Genomic DNA, 22,443 nt, shown 5'->3' with positions numbered 1-22,443 from the left:
GCTAAACCATACATGTTTCTATGGAATTTGGTGCGAAATAGTCGCTCAACTAGTCTCTTTAACACTCATGCAGTATATCAAATTCGTTAGATTTATTAAATCATTTCAGCTCTTAATATATCACCTCCGTGAGAATTATTATCATAGAAGAGAAAAATGTTAATTTCCTCAAATATGGAACTTGAAAGATTATTTCTACGTTATAAAGTGAAGTAACTTTAACAAATTGATAATAAGTAGAAATTACCGCGAAACAAGTAACAGAATGACGCAGACTGTAACTCCAAACTGTCCTAATGACAACATATTTCAAGATCTGAAGACTGCGGACCAGTTTCCACAATTTCTTGAAAAAGCAAAAGCAGAATTTGAAACAAGGTATAAACAGAAGGCTCAAGATGATATAAAACTAACTGATTTCAGTTGTGTTAGAACGCTGGGTACTGGAGCGTTCGGAAGAGTAGTGCTTGCTATTCATAATCCCACAGGTCAACATTATGCAATAAAACTATTAGATAAACAGAGAATAGTTAAAATGAAACAAGTGGATCACACAATTAACGAAAAGAGAATATTGCAAGCTGTAAGATTTCCATTCATAATTCACTTGAACTTTTCATTTAAAGACAATGATTATCTTTATCTGGGAATGCCTTTTATTAACGGAGGTGAAATGTTTTCACACCTGAGAAGGTTAGGTAAGTTTAGTGAGCTGCATGCTAAATTTTATGCATGTCAAGTAGTTCTTTGTTTCGAATATTTGCATTATCTGAATGTGATTTATCGGGATCTTAAACCTGAAAATATATTAATATGTGCTAATGGGTATTTAAAAGTGACAGACCTTGGCTTTTGTAAGATTGTGAAAGGTCGAACATGGACTCTATGTGGAACACCGGAGTACTTAGCTCCTGAGATAATACTTAGCAAAGGATATGGTCCATCAGTTGATTGGTGGTCATTTGGCGTTTTGATATACGAAATGGCTGCAGGTCACCCTCCGTTCTACGCTGATGATCCCATCAAAATATACGAAAAGATTGTAGCATGTAAAGTACGTTATCCGAATCATTTCAGTACAGAATTAAAAGATCTATTAAAAAATTTATTAACTACAGACTTATCAAAGCGGTATGGTAACCTGAAAAATGGTATTAATGATATCAAAAATCATCGATGGTTTCATGGCCAAGATTGGATTGCAATTCTGAAAGAGAGTGTAGAACCACCTTTTATACCAAAATGCAAAGGTCCTGGGGATCATAGCAATTTTGATAAATATGAAGAGGAAAAATTTAAGAGAAGTTCTAGAGACAAGTTTGCTAAAGAATTTGAAGATTTTTGAGGTAAAAATCATTGTATTCAAATGTGTAGGATACCGACATAAGGTGTTAATTATTACACGGACTTCGCAAATTAAGTACATAATTTTTGTACTACTAGACACCTATAATTATTTTTTTTATTTCAATGGTGTAAATACGCAAACAATTTTAATAAATTGCAATGAATAGATGGTGATTATATCAATCTTATAAAATAAATGGTAATTGCCTTAATATTGTATTCATCCTATCAACAAGATCTTAGTTATCACTTTAATCATACGTAGGTAATTAAGAAAACCACAAACCAAAGTAGGCTATCCTATACATGTTTTTAATTATTTCAAAAATCATCAATTGTGTTGTTACACTTGAGATTCGAGATATATACATGAAGACATTGTTAAATTTAGCAATGTTATCTTTCAGTTATCATACGCACAACCAAACTTCCAAACTCAGTTTGTTAAACTTAGTTCGCTAATTTGTGAAAAAGTGATGTCTATAGTTGTAGAAGATGTAGACTCTGGATGATTTGGTCTCAATTTCATATTCATAGTTGCAGTTGCACTTTATACAAGAGACTATATACTTTCATGTTTTCTATGAAATACAATTTTGCACCAACAATGTTTGGCCATTACCACACGAATCTGTATTAGGGGAGACCGGGGTATTCACAATCATTTAAGCTTGCAATATAAATAAATCTTATGATTCCAGAAATAAAATTGAGACATTCCAGAAATAAAATTGAGACATTCCAGAAATAAAATTGAGATATTTTGTCTATAGAAAGTTCGGAGAATGTTCATGTTCCACTTCGGCTCCGCTATATGCATCCGGTCCGTAGTTTCTCTTATGGGGACTGTATATCCTCGTACAATTAGTGCACTATCAATGTATGTCCCTTTGCGTTAACTCGCAATTGCGATGTAACTCCTAGAGTGCGATATTCAGTGCGCGGCCAAATCAAAGTTCTGAGTGCCTACTAGTTAACCTCCTGGTCGAGGTGGTCCTTCTACTGAGTCAGATTCTTCCATGCTCTGCAGACATGGTGCCTGAGCGTTAAAGCAATTTCACCTCCCGCTCATGCTCACCGTTATCCAGGTTCCTGGGATAAGCTCAAATAAGCTACCGAACTCCAGGAGTCCGGCAGAGTTCAACCCAATCCAGAAGCCCCAGTCATGCCTGAGCCTTGTGATAGGGCCGTTCAGGCAATTGCGGAAGAGGTACACCATATATTTTCAGACTCAATGGCTGATGTAGACTGTCTCCCTTTAAAGAAAACGGCCATTTGGGAGGGGCGGCTCGCCTGGTAGGGCCGTGAATTCTAATCTCCAGCTTACCTCTCTTACTCTTGAAGTACTAGTATGTGTTAGGATACAAGTATCACATCCCGCACCCAATAGGTGGAAAGCCTATCATAGGTGGAAAGCCTATCATACAGGTGAAACCTAAATCCAATGAAGATGATACAAAAAATAGGTGGAAGGTTATTATATAGGTGGAAAGCCTATCATACAGGTGGAAGGCCATCACAGGTGAAATCTTAATCTAATGAAGATGATGATAGTACAAAAATAGGTGGAAAGGATATTATATAGGTGGAAAGCTAATCATACAGGAGAAACCTGACTCAATGAGGAAGATGATCATAAAAAACTAGGTGGAAAGCCTATCATACAGGTGAAACCTAGACCTATGAAGATGATGATAAACATACGAGAAAGGCTAAGTATGATAAAAGGAACGAGGATGAAACAATTGAAGACTAGAGTAAGCTAAACTTGAGTCGAGAATAGAATAGAATAGGAAAATTAGAAGATGAACAAATATTAGGTAGTTAGGAGTTTATATATAAAAAAAAAAATCTTTTTTTTTTCTTTCTTTGTTGATTTTGTCTAAATTTTATTTTGTTGTTTCTTAGTGTTGTGGTTTCGTCCATTTTTCCATCCCTCGTCCCTGTCCTCCCTTGTCCAAATTGAAAACCAAATGAATGATGAAAAATAATAAAGCAAAGAAGATTGCAATGATGATAGCCCTGTTTCGGTTAAACTTTCAGGTGCCGAAACTGAAAGGCGCGATCTGAGCAAAAAAAAAAAAAAAAAAAAAAAAAAAAAAAAAAAATCCCGCACCCAAGTGCACGCACGAAACGCTCTTTGAGGACTATACCTACCTCATCCTCGAGGTAGGGCATGGATCCGTTCCTCTGACCACACTAGTAGCCTCTTTCATAAGTAGTGGGGTACCACGAAGTCTTATCTTCCAGACACAAGGGCGAGACCGTGAAAAGGTAATACGTACTCTTCCAGATTCAATGGCATGAGTTAGTCGCCCATTTCAGAGAATAGCCAGGGCATCACCTCTGCCGATAAGTTGTTGTCCTGCAAACATTGGTAACTTGAACACAATGTAACACTACAGCTGCACAGAACATTACTAGACGTAATGTGTTTCCACGTACTTACATAATTCCGATCCCGCTCCAGCTACGAACTGCAACAATGTATGAAATTCAGAACTAAGCCCTCCACCTTTCTCAGCACGAGTTTGGTACCGGCCATGCAGGGTTTAAGTATAAATATGAATTTAAGAAGAGTGTGATAAAATTGAAAAAGAGCACAGGTTTAAGTGTAGAAATCACAAGTATATGCATTAGACTGCCGTTTCCCAGAATGGCAATCTTTATGAATCCAATTCTTACATACAGCATAAGATTTTGAGATAATGTAGAACTTTCTGCCCAGCATTGTCCTGTGAAATGTCATTTTATTGTACCTAGGTATAGGTAAAAACTGTTTGCTGAGTGTATTACGGCCAGTGGTGTTACACAGAACTAAAGCTGAAATAGGACATGAATAATGTAGCCTGATATGTAACAGTCTATGTATAATAAAAGAAAACTTACATTGGCCAGAATATAAACTTAAAGCTGTAAGGTAATGGGGAAAACAAACAAAGCAGAAAAATATATACACTTTGAGCTCTAATAAAAAATTTGGTTAATCTTATAATTAACTCAAATAAGGATTATATAAACCAGTTTACTTAGTTAAAATAACTATACATATCCGCGTATCAAATAATATACGGATAGATTATGCGGTATATATGTTAGCTTATTTTTTTTAACTAACTCAAAGCTTAGCGCTGAGTTTTGAAACTATTAACATAGTCCTACCTGTAAATCAATTAAAAGTATGGATGGATCATTTGGGAGGAAGAACTCAACCTCCAATGAAAATTTTGAGAGTCTAACAGCTCCTAGGTTCCGGCGCTACTGATTCATACGTAATACTACTTCGAAAGAAGAAATTGTTGATTTCATTACTCGATAAATGACTTTTGAAAATGCTATATATTGTTATGCAGTAATTTATTTGTAAATATTAAAAATGCAAAATTCGATAACACTTAAACGAGTTGGAGAACTTATCCGTAATAAAGTAGGCCTATTTTCCGTTATATGCAAATATAACTGAGGGTTCATGATTTGTATAATATTTGTAATATTTTACACATTGAGATACAAAGAAAAAGAGGAGAATATAGTATCAATAAACAACAACTTAAAAGTGCATGAAATTAGCGGATAATATCAAATATAGAACCATTAATAGAATTAACTTTGCAACTCGTTTTCTCCATTCATTTTCCTTCCTTTATTTTCAACATTACATCATCACTGAATTTCTCCAATGGAGATTATCTTTCATTTAGCAGCATCCAACTGGAGCTCAGCCTTGTAAATGAAACATATAAAAAATGTAAACGTCGAAGGCGAGGATCGAACACGGATTGTCGGATTACGAAACCACAAGCGTTAGGTCTTGCGGCTCGCCAAAATAAAGAACCTTCTCTGTTCGCTTAAAACAGTAGCTTGTTAATAGATTGATTGGCAAAACAGAGGAATAAGTAATTGAGGACTCGGAGGGCATTATATTACTGTATTCACTAAATTATCAACATTATAGATTTTTTTAAAACAAAATACAAAACTTCCTTATTTTGAATCAAATATGCGCGTGTATTATACTCGTAAACAAACGAAAGACAAATCAATTGCTGCGTAATATCGTGATTAAGTGGTCAAGGCGCTCGACTCGTAATCTCCATGAACGACCAGTACTTTATATACATACATACATATATATATATATATATATATATATATATATATATATATATATATATATATATATATATATATATATATATATATATATATATATATATATATATATATATATATATATATATATATATATATATATATATGTGTGTGTGTGTGTGTGTGTGTGTGTGTATGTATGTATGTATTAGAATTTTTGGTGGCGATTGATCAGCGATCAAACACGTTTTATTTTCTTCTGATATTTGAATACCCGCATGTTTCAATACTTGAACTACCAAATCTGCAGGAATAATACACTGCTCCACAAAACTTAAGCAACTCGAAGAAAGTGGCAGAAAATAAAACGACACGATCACTGCACCAAGTATAATGAACAAACAGACGGTCCAGATGCACAATGGAACACAAGTGAAGACGAACAACACAGTTAGGATGTACAGGGTGACCAAAAAGTTCAGCACTACGATACCTCAACAGGTGAAGCTGGGTTGTGCGAGGGCATAGGCAGTCAATATGGCATGTAACCACCACGAACAGCTATACAGGCACGACATCTGGCCTCCATGCTGCAAATCAGAGTGTTGATCAAGTCTTGCGGCAGATGGCGCCACTCCTCGAGGAGAGCTGTTTGCAGGTCAGGGAAAGTGTGTGCTGGTGAACTGCGCTGCGCTATTCGCCGCCCAAGAGCATCCCACACATGCTCGATGAGATTCAAGTCCGGCGAATATGCAGGCCATGCAATACGCGTAATGCCTTCGCTCTCCAGATACTCGGACACACGATGTGCACGGTGTGGGTGGGCATTGTCATCCATGAACAGGAAGTCTGGGCCAAATGCTCCGCGGAAATTGCACACATGTGTATTGAGAATTTCATCCAGGTACCGTTGTGCTGTCAAAGTACCATGTTGCACAATATGGAGGTCCGTTTTTTCGTCCAGCATAATTCCATCCCACACTATAATAGAACCACCGCCATAGGAGGGGCGTTTAGCAATGAAGTTTGGATGATAGCGTGCTCTTGGCTCTCTCCACACTAAAGTCCGATCAGAATCTGACGACAGGCTGAATCTCGACTCATTGGAGAACATGACACGCGCCCACTGGTGTTCCCCCCATACAACATGTTCCTGACACCATGTGTAACGCGCTCGTTTGTGCTCCAGTTTCATGGCACACACAGCGCAGGCCTTTTTGCATACAGTCCTGCTCTATTGAGTCGCCGACGAACAGTTTCACGACTCACGCGTTGTCCTGTAGCCTGAAACAACTCATTGGCCAGGTGAGAGCATGAAGCTTGACGGTTACGTTTGACAGAAATTGTGAGAAATCGGTCTTCGACGGCCGACGTCTTCTTCGGACGGCCTCCTCCATGACGTCTACTGACTTCACCTCCATTTTGAAAGCGATTGCACAGCCTCGACACAACACTTTTGTTCACGTTGAATTCCTGCGCCATTTCCACTTGCGATCAGCCGAATTCCACCGCCCAATTGTTTGCCCGCGGTCAAAGTCACTCAAATGTCGTCTACCAGCCATTGCAAGGTGTGTACCCCACACAAGAACCACTAACTCAATGCTTGGAGCCTCGGACACTACTGGGCTGTGGTGTACGGCTCATGGCATAAGTTGTTCACCGCGCTTGCAACGATGCTGCTTATGCGATAGAGTGGGTGCTCGACTTGCCTGTGTGTCTCTGTGTATGTGCATGCCACTAACCAGTGTTGAATGGGTCCCACACGTCACTTATACCACGTTCTCTCGGGTTGCTTAAGTTTTGTGGAGCAGTGTAATAATAATAATAATAATAATAATAATAATAATAATAATAATTATTATTATTATTATTATTATTGTTATTATTATTATTTCATAGAAGATTAAAAGTTAGGAGCTTATTATCGCTCAGGGCATAACATTGCAACCAAAAATGTAACATTTGGCAAGAATATTTAGGTTTTGTTTAGTGTTGCTCACGAAAAGAGGAATTTCTTATCTCATTTCTGAAACAAAACAAACAACATTGAGACGAGAGTTAACATTTTACATTCAAGACGGGACAAGGCTAACTGAATTTATCGTATCGCTTTGGAGATCCAGACGAGACGAAAAGTATCGTAAACATTTTTCGTTTTATCTCGATTCTCAAAATAGTGTATGTCCATTTTTTTAAGTAACAATTGCTCAGTAGACTGAGTCTTATACGCTCTTTTGTTACTTTGTATTTCGGAGCTCATTGAATTTATTATCGTCTGTGTAGGTATTTTTGTAGCAAAGCTTTTATAATTACTTCTGCATATCCTAAAAGTCAGTTTATTATAAGCCTTACTGTTCAGTGATATTAAATTATTTTTATTACAGTTATCTTCCTCAAAACGTACAATAGAATACTTTCTACATGAAACTTCAGTGGAACGCTTTGGTTTAAAATTTTGGTAGTTGCAGAGGTGTGTCCTGGAGATCCAGACACCCTCCCGAAATCCCGACTTATGTGTAAGTTTTGCCTAATTTTAGGGCAACTTTAAAAATTTTAATACCATTATTATTATTATTATTATTATTATTATTATTATTATTATTATTATTATTATTATTATTATTACTGAAAACTTAAGACCTCAATATTACGTCTTATTGCAATGTAACTAAGCGTACTGAAGTTGATAGGAAAAGAAAAAGAAAGGATAAGAGATATTTTCGAAGGATTAGTAAATGAAATCTTTGAGTTTTACGTCCCTCGGTGTAGGGCCAATACGCTAAAAGGAAACAAATATTTCTTTTTATTTTTTGTGGAAAAACTGTTTTGGAGTGCAAAAACCTCTACCCAAAATTAAGAAAATTGACGTCGCAAAGGCAAGAAGAAGTGGACTAAAGTGAATGTAGTTGTGCACAGATATCGTATACATAAAATGAGGTATTGTGTCTTTCGTATTTTCCTTAAAAAGAAGAATTGGGTGGGGTACAGACCCTTCCAAACCTTTGATTACGACTTATCAAAAATGCTAATAATTATACGTCAGAAGTGTCTTAAGGATATGGAAGATTGCAAGGAAACCTTTGTAGGGACAATACGCAAAAAATAAGCAAACGTGTTTTTAGCTTGTAAGGAGAAATAATGTTGGGGCTAAGACCTCTACCGCAAAAAGTAAATCTTATCGTAAAAGTACGGGAAGGAGTGGATAGAAGCGATTGAAATTGTGTGTAGGTATTGTATATGTAAAATAAGGCAATTCGTGTTTCCCAATTGTCCCCATCCGGTTTGCTTCCCATTTGGCACATCAAAAGTAAACAGAAAATAAATAGACATGTGTTTTGTTTATGTGGAAAATATTGTAAGGGTAAAAGAAGCCCCCGGAAATACTATAAAATACGCCATAGGTAGGAAACGGATTGTGTTAAAATAGTGAAATGTTACTAATAGATACAGATGGTGATCAGAAAAATGGAAACACCTGTAGTTGGCAACACGTCAGATGTATGGATTGGCAGTGGTGTCGTGGCGCCCGCAGCGCCGGACCGCTTGTGGTGGTGTGTTAGGTCGGTCTCCATACTATGTCAGGCTCAGTTGAACAGCAGTGTCCAATGGCTGCAGCAGACGCAGGTAGTGCAAAATGGGAGACCTCTCAGATTTTCAAAGAGGACAAATTGTTGGTGCGCGGTTATGTGGAGTGAGTGTGACGGCAGTGGCTACTGTGTTAGGTGTGTCGCGTGGGACAGTGTCGAAGGTGATGACGGCCTACATAACACACGGGAAAACCACATCGGGGAAGCGGAACAGTGGGTGGAAGAAAATCATGAGTGACAGGTCACGCCGGGTATTAAAGCGCATTGTCACGCAGAACCGTCGTGCCACTGCGAAGCAAGTGACGGAGGAACTCAATCAGCACCTCCTCCACCCTGTTTCGACAATCACAATCCGCCGCGAATTACATGACATGAACTTACGGGGTCTTGTTGCATGAGCCAAACCGCTCATCAGGGACCATAACGCTTTCACACGCCGCAAATGGTGCCGCGACCATGCAACTTGGACCGTTGGGGACTGGAAACGTGTGATATGGTCGGATGAGTCATCCTTCACCCTATTCCCAACCACGGGCCGTGTTTATGTGTGGAGAACGCTCAAAGAAGCTTATGATCTGCAGTGTCTCCGCCCAACTGTGAAACATGGCGGCGGCTCGGTGATGCTGTGGGCCGCCATATCATGGTTTTTATTGGGTCCTGTGGTCACACTTAGCGGACGAATCACTGCCAACGATTATGTCGCAATTTTAGGAGACCACTTGCATCTTATGGTCTGGATGTTGTTCCCGGACAATGACGCTATCTTCCAGGATGATAATGCACCCACTCACCCAGCTGGCGTTGTTGCAGCGTGGTTTGAGGAACATCGGGATGAAGTTCAACACCTCCCCTGGCCCGCCCAATCCCCAGATCTCAACATAATTGAACATCTGTAGTCCGTCTTGGAAACACGACTCCGGCGACAATTTCCACCTCCATCCTCTTTCACAGAACTGGCCGATGCCCTGCACGAGGAATGGTGTAAAATTCCACTTGCTACCATTCACGACCTCTATGCCTCCATCCCACGTCACATCAAGGCTGTTCTGGAGGCGAAAGGTGGCCCGACACCATATTAATCTGGTAAGTTGCAATTTCGTTCAGGTGTTTCCATTTTTCTGATCACCATCTGTAGATGTCCTAAAAGTTAGAATCAATACAGTTAATTTCAAGTGTTTCCTGTTTCTATCCTCAAAAGTTCAAATTCAAAAATTGAACATTGCGCACTCTAGCGTGGTACAAACAGAGAGACAAACGAGCAATTGCCAGATAAACGAAACACATGTTAGAGTTTATTTTCTGTTTACTTTTGATGTGCCAAATGGGAAGCAAATCGGATGGGAACAATTGGGAAACACGAATTGCCTTAATTTACATATATAATATCTACATACAATTTCATTCGCTTCGATCCACTCCTTCCTGTACTTCCACAATAATATTTACTTTTTTCGGAGGAGGCCTTGCAACGAACACTGCTACTCTACACAAACTAATAATACATGTTTGCTTACTATTTGCATATTGTCCCTACACAAAATTTCGTTGCAATTCTCCATATGCTTTAGTCACTTCTGACGTATATTTATTAGCACTTTTGGTATTTCGTGATCTTTGCGTTTAATGTTTCACGATTATGCCTGTTAGGTTAAGAGAGACCATGATTAAAGCAAGTGAATTATGATGGACGAATTAGTGGAAGGAGAAAGTGAGAGGATATTCGAGTGTTCCGAGAAAACCATGAGCACGATGTTGTCCACTTCAAGCTTACTTCCCTTGGGAACGAACCAAGTACCCCACCCTCAGATCAGAGTTGGAGTGGGTCGGTGGGTCAGTAGGTCGAGTATTCTGAGTGGATCAGTGGGTCAAAGGTCAACAGCATGTGAGCCACTGCAACCCAGCACGCACCATGACCCACTGCGGCCCACCGACCCACTCTGATCTACAGACCAACTCTACTTACTGCGTTGTAGACAGTATCTTCTGAACAGTATATTTTTATTTCACCCTCGACCCTAGCCATAGGAACTAAATACACGTTTCTGATTGGTTGCAGTTTGCTATTGTCCAAACCTTCTGGTGTATATATTGTGTATTATACTAATAGAAGAAAATTGTCACTTTGTTGGAAGTAAAGAAGAAAATTGAAGAAGCAACTAAAGTTAAATTAATATCATGGCAGTCAAGCTGGAACAAAACGAGCCCTGCGGGGCTTCTGACTCGTTGTTACTACTACTACCTATACTATGGAGTCGTGTAGCAAAACTGCACGCGCAACGTAAGTAAATAACTTTATTGAGTATTATTTATCATAATTTAATGGAAAAAGTGTTATGGAAACTTATTAAAAAATAAAATATAAGAATTAAAAAGTTTCTATGAGCCGGGTTTGAACCCATGCTAAAAGTAATTATAATTACTAAACAGTTGAGCTAGCAGTCTCGGCCACGAAAACCGACAGTAGTAGGTGGTTCATTTCTGCTATATTTATGGTAGGTGGCGAAAACGGATAACTTCAACTAATCAGAACGGCGTATTTAGCTACTATTGCTAGGGTCGAGCATCCTTTTAAAATATGCTTCTGAACACTCGTGATTTTGTCTACGTTTTAGTTTCAAGACCTCCATTACCCTTCCTTTTTCATTTGTTTCTGTTTACTTACCTGAGATGAGTATCTCTAAGTGAAAAAAGAATTTCAGGCATTTTTGGACATTGATATATGTAATTGCAATAATAGCAATAGGACTTATACTACTACTTGACTTTCAAGACACAGCCTGTAAGTTTTTACAGAAGCTAACTACTGGAAACAGTACATTTTTGAATCACTTTAATATATAAATTACACTGGTCGGCAAAATGAAACTTTTTTTAGCTGCCACGAACTAAAATGGGTGATTCCTATAGGTTTCGAGCTCCTGAGTTCGAATCCGTAACCCGTTTTTCTAAAGGACATATAAGTTTTCAGGGTCGAGGGGGAGTGTTTTCAATATCCGCTCAAAGATGCTATTCTCCACCCATAATAATTTGCACGTTATAATTTAAATATCAATATAAATTATGCAGATAAAATTGCATAAAAAGTTAAAGTTTAACACTTACGTGTCACTTGGTTTTCCTACTCCTCTTGTAATTACTACAGGGTGTCTCCCGTGTCACATTCCAACAGAAGTCTGCCAACATATTCACACTCCATTTACCACTGTAGCGCCTCTCCATGGTAGCTATTTGCTGGTGAAACCTTTCCCCGTGTTCGTCAGAGACTTCCCCCAAGCTGTACATTTCAGTGAAGAAGTCCAGGTGGCAATGCAGGAAGTGTAACTTTAGGGACATACTACATCCCATGTTACGAAATGAAGTAATTAACCTGCCCACAATGTGTTTGTAATCAGGTGATTTATGATTCCCTAGAAAGTTACTGCACATTTCTCGAAAGGCCTCCCAAGCCTCACTTTCCACTTCATTAAGCTTAGAAGAAAATGTAGTATCCTTAAAAACGTCTCTGATTTGAGGTCCCGTAAAAAACCTTTTACCTTGGCCTCGCTGAGTCTTGGGAATAGTTTTCTGAGATGATTAAATACTTCACATTCCGGTTCAGGGCCTTAACGAAGACTTTCATGAGCCCTAATTTGATATGAAGGGGTGGTAAGAATATTTTCTCCGGATCCACAAGACGTTCATTAGTCACGTTCATCTCCCCTGGGACCAGTTGCTACCTTGACGGCCATTTTCTGATGGAGTACTGATCTTTGGCTCAACTAAAGAAGCAGCAGTGCTTTGTGTAACCTCCTTGTAAACCGGTGAGGATGGCAATAACCTTAAGGTCAGCGCATACAGACCACTGGAACTGTTCGTACTTTATTTTCTGCAATAGGTTTCGCATGTTCTCGTATGTTCCTTTCATATGTACAGCATGAGCAATAGGGATGGCTGGCTTTTCATTGCCATTGTGTAGTAAAACTGCCTTGAGACTTACCCAGAGGAATGTATGAATTGCCTCCAATCTTCAGTGTTGTAGTTCAACTTCAGTTGTCCCATAAGCGATGGAATGTCACTGCAATACACCAAATCACCATCCTTTGTAAAATTAGGAACTAGGCTTAACTCTTTTTTCCTATACATCGATATATTCACATCTTGGTTTAGTAGATTCCATTGTTGAAGTCGTGATGCAAGCAACAGGGCATTAGACTTGGGAAGGTTTAAGTTTCTGATCAGATCATTCAGCTTTTCCTGACTTATCACATGAGGTTCATTAGTGTCAGGCACTGGAGCGTAATTGGGATCTGACTGTGTACTCGAAAATTGTGCAACATCCTCACAGCAGCAGGTTCTTCATCGGATGAAACACTGCACAGGGTGTATGAGTCTGGTGGTACGGATACAGGCAGGCAAACATCATGTTTCACAGGTCTCCTCGCGGAATCCAAGTTAGGATACTGTATTTTATGCTTCATGCTTTTGAGAAACATTTATATTAGTCAGGCAGAAGTAACAGTCTGAAACATGATCACGGGGCTCGCACCAAACCATAGGTACGGCGAACGGTATCAATTTATGTGTATCTTTCAACCATCCTATGAGAGTACGCACACACGAGTTACAACTTTGATTCGGAGCCCAAACGCGATCCTGGTCGCCGATTTTACACCAGAAGTACAGATGGTATGCTGTCTTCAGGAACGGTGACAATGGCCAACTTTGTCCCTTGAAAGTCACTTCTCCACATATGTAGCAGAATGAATCTGTCGAATTGTTGCAAGTTCTCGTTCGTTAACACAAACGTTAATATTTCGCGCAGAAATATTTTTCACCTACGGTATACACAGACACAGCGTAACACCACCTTCTAGCACGAAGATCAACTCGAAACTGAAATATTTGTTTCGCGCAACAACGTGGTGTATGTCTTGGCGCCTTTTTTTTAACAATCTGTCTGTTGTCTAGACAAAAGGGAGCCGAAGAATGATCGCATTTCTCCGTCAATAACGCCTAGGTTTTAGTGTATGCAGTGTGGAACGACAACAAATCTTTGCAACCCAAGGGGAAAGGGTACGTTTCCGGGGGGTCGTGAGCTAGAGAAAAGAATGTTCCTAGGATATAGACTAGTAACAGTTCTTGGATTAAGATAAAAATTCAGAATTATGCACTCCAAACACGGAAAACACATATTAAATACGAAAAATACGATTTTTCTGTCAATTATGGAAACAGCACCCGCCAAAAAAACTTTAAATGCTGACTCTTTCTCGATGAGATATTCGTAATCAGCGTCTCGAAATCTATCCGGTACACCCTTTCACCCTCGTGGGAGGATTTTCATGCCGACCAGTGTTATTATATAAAAATGGGTGTAACTATGTGTGCCTGATCATCACGACCAAATTGCAAAGTCAAATGAATTTACTTTTTGTACAGTGCGTCCCACTACCTTTCGAACCCGAAAAAACGTTACAATTTCCGAACAAATGTACATAAGAAAATTAAATTCACAATACACGTGCCTTGTTTCATGCTAAACACGAGAAAGGGTTGAAGAGAAGCACACACGTCAAAACAAAGACGATAGGTTGCGCCAGGGGAAGTGCTGTTTGGCGTGGTGCGCGTGCGTTAGTGTGATTCGAGTCGCTGCATCGCGAGGATGGTTCTGTACACCGTACAGGAACGCTTGTTCATTGTTAAAAATATTGGATATCGGGATCGTATCAGACCGTTCAACGTGAATTTTGCCGTGAATTTAGATGTCGTAAAGGACCATCAAAATCATCAATACATCATTTGGTGAACAAATTCGAAACAACAGGAACGTTGCTTACGGAACATGGAGGCTCGCGTCCACGGATGTCCGAGGAGACAGTACAGAATTTGCGGCAACGTCCCTTTTAGTCCCCTAAGAACAGCCTACGTCGATTATCACAAGAGGTAGGGATGTCAAAGTCAACTGTGCAAAGAGCCGCCAAAAGAGCCAAGCTGTTTTCATATCGCGTTACAGCCGTCCAGGAGTTGAAGACTGCAGATTGGGGAAAGCGCGTGATGTATTGTCGTTGGTTGCAAGCTTTGTTGCATGACAATCCAGGAATCCTAGACTATACTTGGTTCACAGATGAAGCTTAGTTTCATCTCTCCGGTTATGTGAAATCGCAGAATACTCGGGTGTGGGCCGCCGAAAATTCGCATGTGTACCATGAGATTCCACTTCATCCCTTGAAGGTGGGAGTTTGGTGTGCAATTTCCCGACAGCGTATCATTGGACCCATCTTCTTTGAAGATACAGTAAACACACAAGTTTACTTACACATCTTCAGTGCATTTGTGAATCAGCTGGACGATCAAGAACTACGTCGCGGTTATTTCCAACAAAACGGAGCAACATGCCCTACTTCCAACGTGGCTATGGCAGAAATTGAGTCCTTTTTTGGTGACAGGATAATCTCCAAAGGATTGTGGCCGCCAAGATCCCCGGATTTGTTCCACCTGATTTCTTCTTATGGGGTTTTCTTAAAGGTTGTGTCTACAGAAACAACCCACGATCATTGAAAGAGTTGCGAAACAACATTGAGAATGCGATTCATGAGATCACACCGGAGACTCTACATCAGACTTTTCACAATATGGAACGCCGTGTACAAACATGTATTGACGTCCAGGGAGGACACTTTCAGCACCTGCTGTGACGGTCATGTATTCAGCATGAAACGAGGTACGTGTATTGTGAATTTCATTTTCCTATGTATATTTGTTCGGAAATTATAACGTTTTTTTTCGGGTTCGAAAGCTAGTGGGACGCATAGTATATAGTTAGTCCTTAATCCAAACTGGGATGATATCATATCTCTTTCATTATAATAATATCTTAAGGGGGTAGTGGGGATCCGAATTTTTGCCAACAAATTGAGTATCTCACAAGCCGTTAAACTTACGGAGCTGAAATTCAATATATTAACTTTTTATTGAAAATGAACACAACGTCTCATAGCATTTTTTTTTAAATTCTTCTTTATGAGGGGATGGTACTTTCTATATATGCAAAATTGGTAGTGGGTTGGTTTGCAAAAATAATTGAAAATGATTGATATTAGTTGAGAAACAAATTCACAAACAAATTGAGAAACAGAAACCACGCGGTTTCTACTATAATAATTGCGCTAGGGGCACAGGGCATAGGGCAATCAAGCAATAAAGTTGTGAGAAAAATAGACATAAAATTTGTAATGTACGCTTAATTACACGGAAATTTTAAGGTTTGGACTGTACGTTGATCTACTTACCTTGATTTGGGACTTTCAAATTTCATGCGTTTTTCCCCTGAGAAGTACCGATAATTCAACAAGGAAGTAATTATACCAGGATAATTTAATTGAAATTCATCGAAATTTGGCTCATGACAAACACTTTACCCTTTTATATCGTAAAGGTCAGATCCACCGTGATTGTAACAGACCAGTACTTGAGCGAGTGACCGTAAAAATTCAAACTTCGATTATTTAGAATTTCAGAACCTGGTTTTATTACAAGTATAAACTCTTTAGTCAGTAGAAAAGAGTCTGTGTATCATGTGTCAGAGTTGATAACGAGTGTTTTGGTAGGTGGTGGGTCGAAGCGGGTCGGTAAGTGGTGGGTCCGAATGGGTCATTGTGGGTGGTGGGTCAGAGTGGGTCATGCTGGGTGGTGGGTAGACTGGGTCATGGTGGCCTGTGGGTCAGAGTAGGTCACGTTGGTGGAGGATTAGGGTGGGTCATGGTGGGTGGTGGGTCAAGTTTTCATTGACCCACGCCATCACTGCCTCAGATAGTTCAGTGCTCGCGGTCCCGTGTTCAATTCCCGGTGGGAGATCCTTTGAAATTGTATATGTCTTCGATATCTGTGTTCGTATCCCTGTCGTTGAAGGTTACTGGAAATAACTGTAAAACTATTACTAAGTATAATAAAGACAAGTAACGGAGATACTTTCCGTGAATCAGAAAAGAAAGTGGTCTGAGGCACTATATGTCTATTTTTGTTTTTTAATTTAAATTTGAAATCTTTCGACTATAGTATTTTATCATGATAGAAATCAGTGTGTTTCGTCGTTATCGTAAACGTGTGAAATTTACTCCATAAACGAGTGTTTTTTTTACTCTTACTTAACTGATCAGTCCTAACTTAGTGACGTGAGAATTCGTTTCGTAATTCAAGGGTCCCGGGTTCGATTCTCGTTGCAGGAAGTTGTTTTTATCAACTACAATATTCATGCCTCTGATGTGTAATAAGGTGAAAATATTCAATTTCTTTCGTTCTTACAAGTTAGGGTGGAGACGGCTCTCTTCATAGGGGAAACACTAGCAAAATGACGTCTACAACCTTAATTCTTACTGTGTGAAAACGTAACGTCTTTAGCAAACAATTCATGAATACGACCCACTTAGCCTGCTTAGTCATGGTTAGTGCCTAGTATGAGTCATAAATGTGTCCGAAACGATATTGTCTCCGAGTAATTATTCCGAACGTCTTCCATTATTACTCCTATTGCTAGAAATAATAATATTTTCGGTCGCCATTTCCAACACGGTCCATATATCCATTCAACCAACATTTGTAAATATGAACTACTCTTTTTTATATTGGTATGTATATTTTGTTAAAATATCAATATAACGAATACATAATCCAAATTTTTTTATCCAAAGAAAGCGTGTTACTATGTATCATGATGCAGACAAATCCTACTTAGTACCTATTTAGGCATCCGAAGTTTCGATATTAATATAGTCCAGGAACTGACACTTTCTTTCTCTCCTCGTTTCCTTTCGGACACTAATCCCTCGACCGTCTCTTTTAGCCTAATCGACATAACCGAGGGACGTAAAACTCAAAGATTTCATTTATTAATCCTTCGAAAGTATCTCTTATCCTTTCTTTTTCTTTTCCGATCAACTTCAGGATGCTTATTTACATTGCAATAAGACGTAATGTTGAAGTGTTAAATTTTCAGTGATAATAATAATAATAATAATAATAATAATAATAATAATAACAATGATATTAAAATTTTAAAAGTTGCCCTAAAATTAGGCAAAACTTACACATAAGTCGGGATTTCGGGAGGGTGTCTGGACCTCCAGGACACACCTCTGCAACTACCAAAATTCTAAACCAAAGCGTTCCACTGAAGTTTCATGTAGAAAGTATTCTACTGTACGTTTTGAGGAAGATAACTGTAATAAAAATAATTTAATATCACTGAACAGTAAGGCTTATAATAAACTAACTTTTAGGATATGCAGAAGTAATTATAACAGCTTTGCTACAAAAATACCTACACATACGATAATAAATTCATTGAGCTCCGAAATACAAAGTAACAAAAGAGCGTATAGGATTCAGTCTACAAAGCAATTGTTACTTAAAAAATGAACATACAATATTTCGAGAATCGAGATAAAACGAAAAATGTTTACGATACTTTTCGTCTCGTCTGGATCTCCAAAACGATACGATAAATTCAGTTAGCCTTGTCCCGTCTTGAATGTAAAATGTTAACTCTCGTCTCAATGTTGTTTGTTTTGTTTCAGAAACGAGATTAGAAATTCCTCTTCTCGTGAGCAACACTAAACAAAACCTAAATATTCTTGCCAAATGTTACAATTCTGGTTGTAATGTTATGCACTGAGCGACAATAAACTCCTAACTTTTAATCTTCTATGAGATAATAGTTATTGTTATTAGTTTATTATTATTATTATAATTATTATTATTATTATTATTATTATTATTATTATTATTATTATTATTCCTGCAGATTTGGTAGTTCAAGTATTGAAACATGCGAGTATTCAAATATCAGAAGAAAATAAAACGTGTGTCATCGCCGATCAATCACCACCAAAAATTCCAATATATATATATATATATAGATAGATAGATAGATAGATAGATAGATAGATAGATATATAGATATATAGATATAAAAGTACTGGTCGTTCGTGGATCTGATTCGATTCGACTATCTTCAGATTACGGGGCGAGCGCCTTGACCACTTACCCACGATCATTACGCAGCAATCGATTTGTCTTTCGTTTGTTAACGAGTATAATACACGGGCCACATTTGATTCAAAATAAAGATGATTTGTATTTTGTTTTTTAAAAAATCTATAATACTGATAATTTAGTGAATAGTGATATAATGCTCTCCGAGTCCTCAATTGTTTATTCGTCTGTTTTTGCCAATCATTTTTTACTATTGACAAGCTACTGTTTTGAGTGACCAGAAGAGGCTCTTTATTTATACGAGGAGGAAGACGTAACGCTTTAGATGAGTGGTTAGCGTTGTAATTTCGTAATCCGGCATTCCGTGTTCGATCCTCGCATTCGCCGTTTACACTTTTTAAAATTTCATTTACAAGGCTGAGCTCCAGTTGGATGCTGCTAAATGAAAGATAATCTCCAGTGGAGCAATTCAGTGATGCGTTAATTTCGTGCATTTTTAAATTTTTGCTTATTGACAGTATATTCTCCTTTTTTCTCGTTGTGTCTCAATGTGTAAATTTGTACACATATTAAACAAATCACGAACTCTCACTTATATTTGCAACCTAAGGAGAAATACACTTAGTAGGAGTAAGTTCTCCAACTCGTTTAAGTGTTATCGAATTTTTCATTTTTAATATTTACAAATAAATTACTGCATAACAATTTTTAGCATTTTCAAACGTTATTTGATGAATAATGGAATATGATAAGTTCTTCTTTCGAAGTAACATTACGTATCAATCAGTGACGCCGGAACCTAGAAGCTCAGACCCTGCTAGACCCCCAAAATTTTCATTGGGGGTTGGGTTCTTTTCCTGAATGATCAATCCATACTTTAATTGATTTGTAGGTAGGACTACTGTTAATAGTTGTAAAACTCGGCGCAAGGCTTTGTGTTTACTTTAAAAATAATAAACTAATACATATTCCGCATAATTTATCCCTATATTATTTGATACGCATATATGTATAGTCATTTGAAGTAAGTTAACTTATTTATATAATCCCTCATTTGAGTTAATTATAAGATTATTTAAGTTCCCCGACTGTTATCTTCTCATCGGCGCCTCTGGTGTCCGTATATTTTTTTCTGTTACTGTACTGTGTACTGTGAGTACAAGTATGCAAAGACTTCCTTTTGTCATTTCATCAGCCAGCGTTTTGCCTCACTCCTGCACAATAACACTCTTTACGATTTGTTCTTTTCACCAGTGGGGGAAACTTCATGCTGCTGTTCTAGCTACTCTACCACGCATAATTAATGTTGGAGCGGGCGTTAGTTGGGTTGCCTAACTAATAGATTTTGTACCTCAAGAATTTCTGTGACCCACTGTACACTCGCCTAGGGGCCATACCGTTCAACGTACCTCAACCAAATTTTAAACAAGTTTTTAATGTGATTCTTCAGGGAAAGGCTAGAAATTTTCTTTCTATTCCTAAAAATAAGGTTAAAATTTGCGATTTTCTCAAAAACAGGTCTAACGATTATATTTATATTTTATAAATAAATTTTTCAAAATCCACCCCATAATGTGATTATTCCTCTGGAAAGGTCGATAAGGGGTAGATTATTCATGGGTGAGTTCATCGGACGATTTTCTCGAAAACAACTGGCGCGATGTTGTTCATATTTCATACATAAATATTTCATTAATGACCTGACAATATGACTAACTCATTTGTGCTGAAAAATGTACGAAGAGTAGTTTATTTTGAGACGATTTTCACAAGAGCGGCTCAGGCAAATAAATATTGCATTATTATTCCTATAATGTGCATAAATCACCTTCATAAGATTATTCACAAGTTTCTTTCTCTTGGAGTAAGTTTCTTTCAGACAATTTTGAAAAATTCCACTCATGTGATTTTATTTAATTTTATAAACAAATATTTCATTAATAAGCCTAGCACATGGCATTAGTAATATCGTATGTAAAAATCTACAAAATATAGCTTACTGTTAGGGATGAGTTTCGTTTAGGTAAAGTTTTCCGAAAGCGCCTTATACTTTCATTCATATTTCCCAAGATAATGTTCATTAATAACTGTAGCACAATATTATTTAGTTTCAGAAATTGGAACGAGATTTAGTGAAATCGGCCGTGCCTTTGGTTCCATTAAGTCTCAACATCATAACTTTATCTTCAAATTCTACTTTCTCTTTTAAGTGCTTAGCAAGAATTATTCCCGCACCAGTATATCCTTTGCATTTCAATTCCCCATTACCTTCTTATCTAACTTCACAAACTCCTACCAAATATAAATTATTGGACTGGAATTCGAAGACGAAGGCATCATGGTACGATTAATTCAGTGCGCGTTGATAAACTTTGTCAAATCTCTAATCTAGAGCTGCCATCGTTAAGGTTGACAGGCTGTGTGCTTCACTTTATGCTTCAAGGAACATTTTCACAGGTTTTGGCAAGTGTGCCACTATTTAGCATAATATGAAATTCCGAATGTAGTTGGGATACACTTATTAGCCCAGGCTGCCACGTGAACCATCTTTGTGAAGGTGTATGTTTTAAGTTGGCTCTGTTCAGTTACTTTTGCATACTCAAATATCTAGTGAATAACATTCTCAGAGCGGACTGCTCATCATGTTTTCAAGTGAGCCATATTTTTACTTGCAGTCAGAAATGATGTATCTAATGTTCACTTAAATTTTTAGCAGCGGGGCCCCCCAACTCATTCGCAATGTCCGTGAAGCGTATCAGAAGTAAGTACTTTCATCATCTGTCCTAGTTAGAAATATCCGTGCCTTTATGTAATATGGAAGCATCAGGAGTTTATGGTAAATTTGCCAGTGAAAATATGACATTCCGGAAGTGGAATCCAGAACATTGTCATCACTGTGATTTATTCAAGTGGCAAGTACGGATACAGGTTTATCACTTGTTCCTGCTAATTTTGCTTGTGTTGTTTAGCCATTTAATCGTACGTAACCTGGTGACTTATGTGATCCAGTTATCCCGAGTGACTATTTAAGAAGTCAAGAATTCAGCATTCTCCCAAGAAGTTGGAATGGAACTTTGTACATAGTCTCACAGTTTGAAGTGTCTATCCATAAGAGTTAATATCTACACGTTTAAGTTTCAGCAATACACTATTTGTGTCTCTTACGAAGCGTTCAATTAATATGTCCTCAGTACGATGTTATGATAGCGCTACTTATTAGTCAAAATCTCCGTTGATATTCATAACATATACTTTATCTTCATTGTCTGTTAAACTGTCCAGTGAACGTCATGGATTTTTAGCATCAGGATCGGTGTGTTTACTTTTGGCGACGGTGCCCCCCAGCTTTCACCTGCCCAGATCGAGTTGTGTGCAAGACGAAGAATTCTCCTCATGTTCTATCTTCTAGACGTTATAGCTTAGGGGAAGTTCTCCACAACAGTGATCA

General features: G+C 38.2%; 1 pseudogene; it reads left to right on the top strand.

The window, feature by feature from the left end:
- Positions 1–157: 157 nt before the first annotated feature.
- On the top strand, positions 158–1,516 carry LOC145686923 (cAMP-dependent protein kinase catalytic subunit alpha pseudogene; annotated as a pseudogene).
- Positions 1,517–22,443: the final 20,927 nt, after the last annotated feature.

This window comes from Thermobia domestica, chromosome 1 (assembly GCF_964235325.1).
Source record: "Thermobia domestica chromosome 1, izTheDome1.hap1.1, whole genome shotgun sequence".
NCBI lineage: Eukaryota > Metazoa > Arthropoda > Insecta > Zygentoma > Lepismatidae > Thermobia > Thermobia domestica.
The sequence above is the reverse complement of the archived record's forward strand: the minus strand, read 5'-3'. Positions and strand labels throughout refer to the sequence as shown.